We start from the raw sequence: 3707 nt of genomic DNA, 5'->3' as shown, positions 1-3707 counted from the left end.
TTCGCTGCTTTAAATCAACCATCTATAATCCGAATGGCAAACAATTAAAAACGGTCCACTTTTACTCTTAGGAGAAGCTTTAGTAAACATGTTAAACCAATAGCTGTTGAAACTTTTTGGGTATGCGTGCACTTATATTTATAAATCCATGAAAGTTGGGTTTGTTTTTCTATGAAATAAAATTTCCGTACTTTGGTGCAAAGAAAGAAACTCAATCAAAATTCGAGATGCTATATCTCAGGTATTTCTTAATGTATTGCCTTGAAATTTTGTATATGAAGTAAGAGTCTACTAGAACACATCCACTGAAAATATGCGATAGTTTGGATTACCACAGTTCGAGATACAGAAGGTGAAAAATCGCTAAACTATCACTCTTGTTAATAACACACAGTGTGTCCTGCAGCAGGTTGTTTTGGCCGCACGACAAACTATCCTGGGTCTTGATATATGAAAGTAAATTACAATTTGACGAGAGGCTGTATCGCCAATCTTGTTGGTTTAAGATAGGCCTCAGTTTGGCAATAACCGGTACTATACTTTGTCGTATCTTTAATTACTGTTCATCCTCATTTCGAATTACGATCACAAAATTATCAGTTGTGACAATGTGGGTAACTATCAAACTGAGAGTACGCTTAAACCAACAAAATCGGCAAATTACACCGCTTCTCCCTAAATTGTAAGCATTTAAAATGTTAAATATTATCATAGATATAGATTAGATTAAAAACGAATTTCATAAGCAGTTAAATGTTTTTCGTATAACTTTATTCGTGACTGTATTTCTGTATGACATTGCAAATGTGCATGATATTAATTTAACTTATGCTTTTATCCATGTACAGAGAGTTGAGTACGTTATATTAAAACGATTTCGAATGTGCAAATCAGCGAACCACTTGACAAACATAGCCAATATAAAGCTGTAGTGAGAGAGAATGTATCAGGAGTATATTTTGAAATTTTTTGACGTTCTATAGGTAGTGTGATGCCACCAAAAATAGATTCTTCTGCTTCCACCATATCACATAAGTCAGATGGCATTGACCTTAGCCAATCTCTCTCAGAATCATGGGATAATAATCACAGTCTCATAGATAATGCAAACAAACTGACAGGTCTAGGAGTCTAAAAAAATAAATTCCTAATTCTAGGCATGTAAATAACTTTAATTTCCAGCACTTGAAAGGGAGAGATCATGGTCTGATGGTGGACAATCTATAGACTAACTTCTTTCATCAATATTTCCACCATTACATAGCGGGCTATGTCTGTTCAGTTCTTCCTAAATTTAAAATAGAGAGGCTGTTGCATCACTAGATCGTCAAGGTCTACTTGATCCACTTCTTCAGCAAGAAAGAGCATAGTGTTGTGGTCCAGCCAAGTGCTTCTCAAATAGGTGAATAGTTCACCCAGGGATTAACGAGACCAGAATCAGGGTGAATGAGAATGGTTGGGTGAATGAGTATTATCAATTATAGAACGAATTAAAGAGCAAAAAGCCATTAGTAATTATTATTTATTCTAGTTGTAGTTTGATAAATACATCCATTTTTGGTTTATTTTATGTTGTATTCATTCTAGTTGTAGTTTGATATGTATTTAAGTCATAATAAAGAATTTGTCATTTTAATTTGGTAATTTTTTGTCTTTTTTCGAATTGGGGTGAGTGAGCTATTGTGGAAACTTATAGAGGTGAATGATATTAGAAAATGTTGAGAAGTACTGGTCTAGCTAATGGAGATACAGGTAGCAACAGCCTCCAGTGGCATGGTGAGTTGTTAGTCGGATCCCTGGAATTACAAGGCCACTTTATATTTTATATCACGTACTTGTAATACCTTTATATGTGTTAACTGAATGATTCTTAATCCAAACAGCAGCTCTTCTAGATGTCTGTCAGAAATATCAGATAAATCAACTTAAAGCATTATTTCGTGTCTAACTTTGGTCCCACGGTGGAACAGCGATAAGTCTACGGACATAAAATTCTAAAATATGTGGTTCGATTCCCCGCGGTGGACACAGCAGATAGCCCAGTGTGGCTTTGTTCTAAAATGAGCAAATAAATAATTCTACTGGTAAGCCCTCCAGCAGCACAGCGGCATGTCTGCGGACTTATACCGCTAGAAACCGGCTTCGATACCCATGGTGGGCAAAGCACAGATAGCCCTTTGTGTAGCTTTGTGCAATAATATATATTTAAAGTAATTAAATATGTACCAATTTTCGATTTTGATATTTGATTTTCTTGCTAAATTATTACTTAGTTTAGAGCCCCACATATTTATTTTATTAACAAATTATTACTTAATATTTTCTCTGCCTCCTAATTGCAAAATAAAAAAATTCCCCATGACCATCTAATCTATGTTACTTTTTTAGTTATTTATATTTGAAGATGAGGATTTTTTGCATATCTTTCTAATAAAAAACAATATCTATCCTTAATGGTATAAAATCTAAAGTGGATCTTGATTGAAAATTACGGATGAAAACATTTCAATTAAGTAAAATAACAAACATGCTTTCTTATACATTTTACTCCACGAAACCAGTTTACACACAAAAAATCCAAATATTACGTACAACAGAATTTTAATAATATCTGTCCACTCTTAATCAACTTTACCTTTAAACAATTAAGTATTAGCAGTAAATATGGCATGGTAAATACTTTGTCACTATCAGATAGTCCCCAAAAAGAAAGTGAATTGCTGGATAATTTTGTGCCCAAGTGGCACAGTCTGTGGAGTTACAACGCTATAAACCGGGTTTCGATACCCGTGGTAAGCAGAGCACAGATAGCCCATTGTGTAGCTTTATGCTTAACTACAAACAAACAAACTGGATAATTTTAAGATATTATGTTAAAAAACAAAAACATAAAATCAGAATATAATATTATTTAATATCAAACATGTCAACCATTATTAAACTAAGTGGTTTAATGATATTCATTACAGGAAACTTTAGATAAATTACATACTAATCAAGAGGCCATTACAAGCTTGAAATGTATTTATAAAGCATTTGGTTTCATGCTTTTTTAAATCATTATCTTGAAGCATGCGCTAGACTAAATTATATTTACATTCGTTTTATTTTCTCAAAGCAAACTTTGAAGAATCTAGTAAACCAAAAATAAGTACACTTCTAGCAACAGATGTTTGAGACGTTAGGACTAAAGCCAGTTGATTAAAAAGCTAAAGTCGCCATGTTTATCAAAAAGAGTTTGTTTGCTTGTTTTGGATGTTCGCCAAGAGCTACACACGGTTTAACTGCGCTTGCCGTTCCTAATTTTAAACTGACAGACTAGATGGAAGGTAGATAGTCAACAGCATCTACCACCAAATCTTAACACGTTGGTTGCCACATAATAAATTAAGTATAAATAAAATTATACATTCAAATGGTGCCGAGGAGCAGTCACAGTGTCCCAGACTCATGTGCCACAAGAGAAATTTGGCTTTGAAACATAATTGTCTGTGACTCACAGGTGTGTCACACAACACATAGCTGAATGTTGGTTGTAACCCACCTGTAGGGCACATGGCAACGTGTTAAGCTACTCTAATTGAATAGTGGGGTTTGACTGTCTGTCAATTAAAAAAAGAATAATCATAATATGTATATATATATAAGTTCTTTTTGCCAGTTGTCGACGTAAATGGATTTTACTTATATTTCTTAATAGTATAAAT

Source organism: Limulus polyphemus, unplaced genomic scaffold, assembly GCF_000517525.1.
Source record: "Limulus polyphemus unplaced genomic scaffold, Limulus_polyphemus-2.1.2 Scaffold1790, whole genome shotgun sequence".
NCBI lineage: Eukaryota > Metazoa > Arthropoda > Merostomata > Xiphosura > Limulidae > Limulus > Limulus polyphemus.
Note: the sequence above shows the minus strand (reverse complement) of the source record.